We start from the raw sequence: 10,958 nt of genomic DNA, 5'->3' as shown, positions 1-10,958 counted from the left end.
CTGGGAGTCCCACCCTCAGCCTCCAAAGGCCACCTCACCTGAGCCAGAAGCCGCTCCACGTTTTCCTTCATCAGTGCATTGAGCTGATCCAAAGAGTAGCTGGGCAGCAGCTGGTAGGAAGCAGCAGCAGATCCGTCCCCTTGGGCCGTCTCGATGGCCAAGACCCTGGCCTGAAGGTCACTGGTCTTCATCCCAAGATACACGCAGGAAGCGATGGACGCCACCGAGAGCAGCAGGGCAGCCAGCAGCGAGCTGGGGGGCGCCGTCCTGCTGGAGCAGCAGCGCTGTCCTCCCCAGCAGCTGGCCTCCCCGTTGGCATCCTGACCTTTGGCGTCCGGGCTTTTCCCCACCATGCTGGGCAGCTGCTGCTGGCACAGGCGGAGGGCCAAATCCCCTTTCCTCCTCTGGGGAGGAGGGACACTTTGCCCGGAGGTGCCCGCCACCAGAAACGCGAACACGCGCCCCCACTCGCGACAAAAATAAACTCCAAGTCAAGACCCCCCTGCAAGCCAAAGCCGAGCGGGGCTTTCAAGGCAGAAAGACCATGGCGAGCTTCCTCAGGGCGCCCCCCAAAACTGCCACCCACACGGTCAACCGTGGAATATTCTCCCTAGAACGGCGCCCGACAACCTTCCCAGGTGCTCCCGGTTTCCCCACTCAGCGGCGCGGACGGGAGACTTGTTGCTCCGCTCAGGCTTCCTTGGCGCGCTTTACGCAGCGCCCGGGTCACGTCGGCGGCAAGCCAAGTTCGAGGGGACCCTAGGAAGCGGCGAGCAGCGGCGGAGGCGGCAGCGGTTCTCTTGCTTTCCCCGGAGCGTGTTTGCAGCCCCCTGGCTGCGTAGGCGCCTTCGGTAGCGGCTGTCAGGAACAGTAGCGGCGGCGGCGGCAGCTACTCCTGAGCCTCGCGCTCTCTTCTCTGGACTCTGCACAGCGCACGCCGCCTCCAAGCGCCTGCCAGAACCGCGCGAGTCTCATTAGCATAATTTATTCACCTAGACCGAGAGGCGGGCGCCCAGCGCGCTCCGAGAGAGGGAGAGGAGGTTGGGGGGTTCGGGGGGATTTGCATAATATATGCAAAGCCCCCCCCCCGGCGCCGCGGCGTCACGTTGCTTTCCCAAGCTCGCGGGATCGGGATCGCTTCTCAACTGCAGTGTGCGAGGAAGGCAGAGGGGACAGGTCAGGTCGGCGGAGGAGTAGGAGTTTCAAGAGGGCGCGAATAGGTACCTACGTTCAGAATCGGTCCGGGAACTTTAGGCAGCTCAGGTAGAAAGGTTGCTCGGTTTTTATCAATGCTTCACATCAGTGTATCGCAATGTACCACCCTGTGAACAGAAAATCCTCTAAAAGTATTGAAAAGCATAAAAAATACTCAATTAACTGAGGTTCTGTCTCCCCCCCCCCCCAGCAGAAGGCTGACCCCTCTAGCAGAAGCCTGCCTTCCCAAAAAACAAAAGCCTGCACCCCCTAAAATCCTCTTTTGGGGGGATTTTTAGCCGTGATTTCCCCAAAATTAGCTCAACAACTTTGGGGGTGGGGCTAACAAAAATCCTGTCTACGCCCATGACTGTGGATGTTTCGATTGTTGTTACAGTAGCCTACTATTTTTGTACATAGCTTTGAAACTTTTTTACAATCCATAAATGTTACAAAATCTTTCTTCCAGGTCTCTTAGGCAATTTATTTGGTGTGTATCCTCACACCCACACCCACTGCCCCCCCTGTGTTGCCCAACACACAACAACCTTGTAGTGCTGCCCTCTGGCTGCTTAACAAAATGCAAATGACTCCAGGCGCAGCCAGCAGGCTCCCACCATACAAAGAAAGCACATTCAACATGCATTTAAAGTGCATGGTTTCCCCCGGGAATTGTAGGCAGAGTTCCCAGCCTCTTTAACCAACTGCAGTGCCCAGGATTCTTTGAGGGAAGCCATATGTGTTGAATGTGCTTTAAATGTATGGTGTATGGTTCTGCCCGAGCCTGGTGCTATGCAACATACCATGCTAAGAAATAAGGAGAATGGAGTATTAAAGCAGCTAGGTCATCATGACCAGTGACGCTGTGCTGGTTTGTGTTAAAGATAGGATGATAGTCTACAACTGGTTCATCATTTTAGGATCGTGATAACCAATTATTTTATTTAGGATCACTGTACTGCAGCAATTATGAGTGTCAAAATAGGATCTGGGAGACCAGGTTTCAAATCCCCCACCAGCCATAATGCTTCCTGAGTGACCCTCGCCTAGTCACTGCCTCTAAGCCTAACCCTCACAAGTTGTTGGCAGTATATAAAATAGGGGAAGAGTGGAGAAGTCATGCATTGAGCTCCTCGAAGGCAGGGTAGTATATAGATGTAATAAATAAATAAATAATAGCTCGAATGCAGTGTATATTTCATGATTGTGTAGAAATTAACTAAATGGGTTTAGCAGCATCTACACATACATACTTTCCAGATACACGCATAACTGGGTAGCACTGAGCAGATTGTGTGTGCTTACATTTACTAGACATCAGGGCTTTTAGTGTTGTGACTCTAGTCCTCTGGAATCACTTACCAAGTGAAATTAGACAAATGCCTACCATCTTAATATTGGGTGGCCAGTAAGAACATAAGAGCTGTGGGCTGATCTAGTCCGGCATCTTGTTCCTGCGCCAGCCAAATGGCTGCCCATGAGAAGCATATAAGCACTATCCCAACCCAGGATTCCCAGCAGCTAGTATTCAAAGGTATGCTGCCTGTGATCTTGGGAGGCAGAGGAAAACATTGTGAAGGCTACTGAAGATATTTTTTATTTAAGATGTGGGTCCCAATAATTTTATGGAACACTAGTTGTAGAATTGTAGAAGTATTTTTATTGTTTTTAATTTACTGAGTTTGTAAACTTTTGTGCTTTATCTTTATCTTATTGTACACAGTCTCAGTAGTTTTTCTCTGGGAAGTGGATTATGATTCTGCAAATCAATGAATGATTGAATGAATGGATAAGAAAATTAATCTGTTATATCCATTCTAAAAAAGATTTAGGAGCCACCAGTGAGTCAGATATGTTGACAATATTTTGCACCTAATATTTTGTGATTTGATTTAAAATGAGAGTTGAACATTACAGCTGGATAGATTTGCCTTATGGACTGTAGCTGTATTCAGCTAGTCTACAGCATCTGAGAAGCCATCATCAGACACCATATTTGTTGTGGGAAGCCTAAAATGAAGGGGGGGGGACCCTGACAGGTTAATCTAATATTAATAGGAAATGAGAGGACAAAATACCAAAAAAGCTGAGCTTTCTAACAGACTGTATTATTTATAGCACTTTAATGCTAATTTTCAACATCTAAAACAAAAATTAAAATTAATTAGCATACAAGAACAGTGAGGGAACAGTTTTGTAGATTGCAAATAAGAATGAAACTGCACAGCTCTTAAACTGCACAACCTGACTGGGATCCTGTGTCTACTTTTGAAAAAGGGAACCATATTGGACAGGATTTGTGCATGCTGCACATGTCATAGAGATGAACCTTGCTTAGGTTCCCTAACAGCCTTTCGAAGGGTGAACAGTCATAGGCTAGATGCCTCTACCTGGAAGCAACTTGTCTATAAATACATGTGTGTATATTCATGGAGTTACATTATAGTGTCATTTATTATTATAAATGTTACATTAGCATTTCATTGAACAAGTTGTGCTCATCAGGGCAGTATTTTAAAGACTAAATTGTGCCTCTTATCCATAGTTCCTAAACACAGTTGCACATCCATAAAACCATCCAAAAAGATGTGCCTGAGATACCAGAATAGCTCATGATGATAAGGGTTTGTCCTAGCATTAGGCAGAATGGGGAAGCAGCCTCGGGAGCAGATTTTGGATGTGATGAAATGGCAGCAAACTATTAGTTATTTAATCTGTTATTGATGTAGGTTTACTGCCAGGGTGGGGGAAGAGGCACAAGTGGGATTTTATGTCCCAGGTGCCAAAGTAGCCTGTCTGGCCTTGGGAATATGCACCATGACTTGGAGTGTTGGCACCAGCTGCTACTCCATCCCTGACAGCAAAACGTCTTGGACCAGCCCTAGCACGATATATTGTTCCTTTCCCAGGCAACGGAGAAAAGAACAGCAGACCTCTTTGCAAAACTTAGAGGCTGAAGTGCGATATAGATGCAGCATCAGTTAATGGCAATGCAGTGGTCTTTCAGGTGCTAGCTTTTGTGCACAATAACTGCATCGATTTGTTTGTGGCAGTTCTAGCCATCTCTTTTCTAAACAGACAGGAAAGCAGGATATTTTCTTTTTAAAATCATAGAATCATAGAGTTGGAAGAGACCACAAGGGCCATCCAGTCCAACCCCCTGCCAAGCAGGAAACACCATCAAAGCATTCTTGACATATGCCTGTCAAGCATCTGTTTAAAGACCTCTAAAGAAGGAGACTCCACCACACTCCTTGGCAGCAAATTCCACTGCCGAACAGCTCTTACTGTCAGGAAGTTCTTCCTAATGTTTAGGTGGAATCTTCTTTCTTGTAGTTTGAATCCATTGCTCCGTGTCCACTTCTCTGGAGCAGCAGAAAACAACCTTTCTCCCTCCTCTATATGACATCCTTTTATATATTTGAATATGGCTATCATATCACCCCTTAACCTTCTCTTCTCCAGGCTAAACATACCCAGCTCCCTAAGCTGTTCCTCATAAGGCATTGTTTCCAGGCCTTTGACCATTTTGGTTGCCCTCTTCTGGACACGTTCCAGCTTGATGGAGAGCAATCCTGAGGTGGTGGCAGGGATTCGTTGGCAGAGGAACCACCACTTAGTTTGGGAAGCAGTTTGGGAACATGACAGGGAAGCTTAAGATCCTGCAGACAGACACACCCCTAGAATTCTCTGTTTTGGCCTCCAAGAGTGGCAATGTTTCTGCCCACAGAATGGTGGTGGTGGCAGAGCTTGCCACTGCCACACCAGGTCACCTCTGTTGGACCACCTTTTCCACTTACAGACCTCCCACTCTGTCCACAGAGAGGAAAGCCTGCCATCACTGTTCCTCAGGTAGAAATCCTGCCACATTAGAGACCAAAATGGAAAGTTCCAAGGGCATGTCTACAGATCTACATAATCTTTCTGCCTGTCAGGGAACCAAAGGTCTACAAATCTACATGGTCCTCTGACAGACAGACACACCCCAGACAGGCTGCAAAACTACTGGAACTCGCATAGTTTGTTTTATTTCCATTGAGGTCAAAGGGCAAGGAATTTTGAAAAACAACAATGAAGAAAATTGGAAAAAGGAGCAGCTGCTGCTTTCCCCTACATTCTCACCTGGGTGGCACACGTTAACAGGAAGTGGCAGTTTCTCCATCACTGAATTTCCTCCTCCTCCTCACCAGGGTTGCTTTGCCTGTAATATTAATGGAAGAAACAACAGGGTCATATGAGTACAGAGTCATCTACTATTTCAATAGCGTCACAGCCTGCAAATTGCAGTTATTTCAGTTAACCTATAAATTATCCATCTGGTTTTTAATATATTTTATAGAATTTCCTTTTTCCCACCTGATGAAATCACTTTGTAAAACCTTAAGTGCAGATAGACTAAATGAAGATAAAAGTTTGCAATCTAAATAACATTTTTGTTCAAATTCAGTTGTTTTGGTTTTTCTTACCGAAAACCTCACCATCTTTTTGTATGGCATTCATTGTTCATGTATACATATAAAGGCATGAGGCATTTTAGCAGTTTAATATCTGTCATGCATTTGCTTGGAGACTCAAACATGAATTTGGACATTCTGTCATTTGGAACAAAATTTAGAAAAATACAGGGTGATATCCAGTATGAGTCATACTCAGAGTAGACTTACCAGAATCAGTAGACTTAAATAACCCATCCATTAATTTCAGTGGGTATACTCTGAGTGCAGCTTAAGGGTAAAAGGACCCTTGACCATTAGGTCCAGTCATGGACGACTCTGTGGTTGTGGCACTCATCTCGCGTTATTGGCCGAGGGAGCCGGCGTACAGCTTCCAGGTCATGTGGCCAGCATGACAAAGCCACTTCTGGCGAACCAGAGCAGCACACGGAAATGCTGTTTACCTTGCTGCTGTAGTGGTACCTATTGATCTACTTGCACTTTGACATGCTTTCGAACTGCTAGGTTGGCAGGAGCTGGGACAGAGCAACGGGAGCTCACCCCATCGCAGGGATTCGAACTGCCGATCTTCTGATCAGCAAGCCCTAGGCTCTGTGGTTTAACCCACAGTGCCACCCGCGTCCCTGAGTGCAGCTTAGTCACCAATATAAAGTAAGAAAAATTTACTTTTGACTCTTGTTGTTTAAATAGATATACGAAGCAGTAACACATGGCTCATTTACTTATGCAGTGAAACATATGCACAGTACATAACAGCAAAGAAGAACAGGCACAAAATGTATTTAGTGTCAGCATTGTACAGTTCTTTAGAACAGGTGCATGGTTGTTTGTTGCTGCCCTTGTGACTACCACCAAAAGGTAAGAAAGAGATTGTTTAAATTAAAACATACATTATTTGCCATTAATCTTCACTCTTGCAAATAGAGCAGTAAGGATAATAAAGTATCGTAAGTGTACAATTTATACAGTATAACCACATTCAGAATACTGGTCACATTTTTATGTTATTGAAATAAATGGACATAAGTGTTCTTAATTATCTGTTGGGGATTTGGTAATTATTGCAATTCTAAAATATACAATATAGCTAAAATAAACACATAAACAAGCAACTAAAATGAACGGGAAGGGACACAACACAACATCTCTATGGAGGAAGCCTTAGGAGATGGCTATAAAATAATAAATGGGTTTGGTTCTTATCCAGCAAGACAATTCATATACATTGCTATGTTTTCCTACAGAGGCAGCCAAAACATGTTTTTGACAGGGTGACTTAGGTAATGGAAATGATTTCTGTTTCTATATTCTTATGTTATATGTGAAAAACATCATTCATAGACCATTTTTGTCCCAATGGATTTAACTGTATGATACTCACTTTGTAAATATTTATGCACACACAACCCCCTTCCTTCACATCACCATTCTAATGAAAGCAATTGCTCATTTACCACTGTATTCTGCTCTGGTCAGACCTCACCTGGAGTATTGTGTCCAGTTCTGGGCACCACAGTTCAAGAAGGATACTGATAAGCTGGAACGTGTCCAGAAGAGGGCAACCAAAATGGTCAAAGGCCTGGAAACGATGCCTTATGAGGAACGGCTTAGGGAGCTGGGTATGTTTAGCCTGGAGAAGAGAAGGTTAAGGGGTGATATGATAACCATGTTCAAATATATAAAAGGATGTCATATAAAGGAGGGAGAAAGGTTGTTTTCTGCTGCTCCAGAGAAGCGGACACGGAGCAACGGATTCAAACTACAAGAAAGAAAATTCCACCTAAACATTAGGAAGAACTTCCTGACAGTAAGAGCTGTTCGGCAGTGGAATTTGCTGCCAAGGAGTGTGGTGGAGTCTCCTTCTTTGGAGGTCTTTAAGCAGAGGCTTGACAGCCATCTGTCAGGAATGCTTTGATGGTGTTTCCTGCTTGGCAGGGGGTTGGACTGGATGGCCCTTGTGGTCTCTTCCAACTCTATGATTCTATGATTCTATGATTCTATGATTCTATGATTTAAGTAAAAATCCTAAATCCTAAACCTTCGCTGTCTTGAGGGAAATCTTCAGGAGAAGAAAAGGCTAAGGAGTAAATCCTACAGAAATCCAGAGTTGAGTCCCTAAGTTGGTTGGATGGCACCTTTTACACCTTTTTCTGACAACTCCTGACGCTGATGCCGAATGTATTGCTCTGCGAGGCCAAGAGCAGGGTCTTGTCATCTGGGCAGCCCAGGACCTCCATACACACTGCCAGACTTGCGCCCTAGAGAGGTCACTTCCGTTCTGCTAACGCAGCGGTTTGTCTTCACCCCTAGAGGCACACTCCATTGTCTCTCGAGACAGGTGAATGTCAACAAAAACAAAAACAACAGTTTGTGTTGCGACAATTTTAATAGGTTGGGTTTTTGATACACAAGTTGACATGTTGAACTCAAAAAGTGATGATGACATAAAACTGCTTCCCACTTTTTTGCACCTGATGCAGCGATGGCTTTCTTGCAGTACTGTTACGGCTGCTTTGGTGCCATTCTTTTTTACTGAACATTTCTCTGCTGTGTGATCCAAGCCAATCAGCAATCACATAAAGAATACAATGGTGTCATGGCATCACATAGCCAATCAGATTCAGATCTGTATTCATGTCACTGAGGGAAGATTAAGTCCTTCATTGCCCCAATTACAGCAATGCTCCCTTGTCTCTCTGCACCGGCAGCTTCATTGCCTACAAGCACTGCTCAATAAAATTTCACCCCAATCAAGCTCTAGTCATATGTAGTTATACTGACTAGTTGGAGCAAAAGGGGAAAGTGCATCCCACTAGATTTCAGTTATGTCCATTATATCAGTTTTGTCCTCTTAACACCAAGAACTCTAGTTTATCCATCTTAGCTTAGAGGCTTCCAGCATTAGCATATAAACATTGACATACAGCATCTCTCTTCAAGTGTCTTTGGCTCTTGTGTTTTGGCCTGTAATAATTCAGCCTCTCTGAATTGCTATCCTATGTCTTTGCATTCTTATTGCCGCTTATTTTCATAATTTTTAAAAAATCGTAATCCCAGGAAGATTGGATCCAAACCAGACTCTCCTCAGTTCTCCTTCCTACGCACTAAGTATTTTGGTGTGTCACCTAACACTGAGCAACCTCATTTCCAATGCTAATTTAAAACTGGGCTCAACAAACCGAATTATGGTTATTATTTTACATCTGAAAATTGCTTGGTTAATTCTAATCCCAATTCAGACCTGGTCATACTTGCAATTATATCCAGGGGCACAATGGTGTCTGATACAATTCCTCTAGCCTCCACACACCACACACCACTGTAGCCTGCCTGCAATTTCTTCCCCACTTACTTCATGTACCGTATATTCCGGCGTATAAAACGACTTGGCATATAAGACGACTCCCAACTTTTCCAGCTAAAATATAGAGTTTGGGATATACTCACTGTATAAGAAATATGACCCGGTGTATAAGACGACCCCTGACTTTTGAGAAGATTTTCCTGGGTTAAAAAGTAGTCTTATACACAGGAATATACAGTAGTTTGATGAGGTTAGTGGTGATAGGGGGGAGATATCACTATAGGCTTCCCTGCCTGCCACTTGCTGGAATGTTACAGCCAATCTCAGCATGTTGGAATTCTATATAAAAGACTCCAGTATCCTAAGAAAACTACAAATCAATCACAACCCAAGCCATAGAATAATTCCATAATGCTGTCCTCATGCTAAAAAGGAGTCTTATCTTGTTCTGCTGACATAAACACACACATACACAAAATGCATAACATAATAACAAAAAAGGTGATAGCCCCCCCCCCCATTACATTTATTGATATTATATTGAAAATGTAGTTTCAACTCAGGGAAAACCACCCAGATGGGAGGTGTATGAATAATATAATTGTTGTTGTTGTTGTTGTTGTTGTTGTTGTTGTTGTTAATATTTTCTGTTATTATATTATATTTCTGTTGCTTTGTACTGTAAGCTGCTTTGAGTGTTATTTTAATAGAAAAGCAGGGTATAAATATGACATCTAAGATAATAATTGGGTCGCATTTATGTGCCTGTTTGCAACAGCTCTAGCAGTTATGTTTATTTTTTAGGGAATGTTTTCGAGCGTAAAATAGAATTGGTCCTGATTGCAGAGAAGAAGTATGTTTACCTGGCCTATTCCCTCCCTCTAAAATTCTTACTCATTTTCTGCTGCTTCCTCCCTACTTTAATATGGCCAGGGTGGTTAGTGTTTGTTGGGATGGAGGTGCTTTGTACAGAGTTACCACACTCTTGGCACTGTGTCTCAGCAATGTGATCTTACATTTTCTGTTCTTTGATACAAGAACTTAGCTTTTACTGAAGTTGCTTCTAGGTTCTGGTTTGTGGAAACACGAAGGCAAAGATAAAGAGTTATCTGTAGCCTCTTTTGTGTGTGAGAAGGGTGTAGACTGCAATACATTGTATCTTTCATAGGCAAAGACCTTCACTTGTATTTCACAGGCTAAGACCTTCACTTGACTCACCTTATGAAAGAGGACATTTGCAACACAGAACAGAAACGGGTCACATGCGGAGAAGGAATACCTGTGATGTCACAGGTCTCCAAGGCCCTGTGCATTCCTTGGTGCTAATGATCCCACAATTGAGCTGATCTTTCTTGTCTCCAGCCTTCTAAAATAATGCTGGAACACATTAACATCAGCTTTGAAAGTTGTCTCCATTGCCTCACGAGACCAAGATTAAGTGTGGGCATTTGGGACATGTGAACGCCCCCATGTGCATCTGATCAAACACTTCATATTAGGCTCCCTGTATGATGATCTTGGGGAATTACAAGGTTTTGCACTCAGATTTATATACTGTAATGTTACAGCAGGAGAATGGGTGATAATATTGTACTGGAACAGATTATCTGGCCATGACTTCCACATGAAGGGCATATAGAATTGTATAGCATCATTTACTAGCTTCCAAAAAGAAAAGAAAAAAGAAAGAAAATGCCATTGAATGCTGTTTGAGAGCTAGGAATCATTGGCAAGCGCCGTGATCAGATGAATAAAACATGAATGGCTCAAACAAAAAGATTCTGCTTGTTAAATCATATTTTATATTACAGGTCCCTCATGGTAGGGACCTATCCTCTTGTGATGGGTGAGAGAAGGGAGGGAGGGAGAGGGAGGGAGAAAATGAATGATGTGGGGTGAGGTGTAAGAGGTTTCTATACAGCTTTGCCCCCATCTTTTGGCTTTGCTCCTAATCGCCACCAGCGCTGGCCCTACCCATCACTGGTAGGTGACTCCCAAACATTTCC

At 43.8% G+C, this 10,958-nt stretch overlaps 1 long non-coding RNA gene across 1 annotated transcript; it reads left to right on the top strand.

Moving 5' to 3' along the window:
• Positions 1-1,101: 1,101 nt before the first annotated feature.
• LOC148687380 (uncharacterized) lies at positions 1,102-10,229 on the top strand. The gene is made up of 3 exons (XR_015947912.1): positions 1,102-1,220; positions 6,153-6,299; positions 10,148-10,229. It is a non-coding gene; the product is annotated as an uncharacterized LOC148687380 (long non-coding RNA).
• Positions 10,230-10,958: the final 729 nt, after the last annotated feature.

Source organism: Zootoca vivipara, chromosome Z1 (assembly GCF_965207765.1).
Source record: "Zootoca vivipara chromosome Z1, rZooViv2.hap1.1, whole genome shotgun sequence".
Lineage (NCBI taxonomy): Eukaryota > Metazoa > Chordata > Lepidosauria > Squamata > Lacertidae > Zootoca > Zootoca vivipara.
The sequence above is the reverse complement of the archived record's forward strand: the minus strand, read 5'-3'. Positions and strand labels throughout refer to the sequence as shown.